Genomic DNA, 423 nt, shown 5'->3' on the forward strand with positions numbered 1-423 from the left:
GAGGGGCGGCAGGCGGCTGCGAGCCGAGGGAGGACGAGCGAAAGCGCACCGCCCTCTGTCAGCATGGCCCCTCCTCGGACCCCCGCCTCAGCCAGTTCCTACAGCCTTCCCTCCCACCTGCTCCCTCACCTGGGCATGTAGGGATGCGGGCAGGAGTGGGTCAGGAGTAGGGGACGTAGGCAGAGGCAGGGCGCCCAGAGAACTGCGTCTACAGGAACGTGTGCCCCAGAGCCTGCCCTCTCCGAACCCCTCAGCTGCCCCAGCTGTCCGCCCCCGAAAGCCGCTCTCGCTCGGGCGCGACCCCCAGTCCGCTCTACCCCTCGGTCCGCGCGGATCGCCCTTCCTGCCTCTCTGAGATCTCCCCGCCCCCGCCCCGCCCTGCGGGCTGCGGGCCCTTTAAAGGCGCGCTGGTCTGTGGCCGCC

Source organism: Tupaia chinensis, unplaced genomic scaffold, assembly GCF_000334495.1.
Source record: "Tupaia chinensis unplaced genomic scaffold, TupChi_1.0 Scaffold000627_1, whole genome shotgun sequence".
NCBI classification, from domain to species: Eukaryota; Metazoa; Chordata; class Mammalia; order Scandentia; family Tupaiidae; genus Tupaia; species Tupaia belangeri.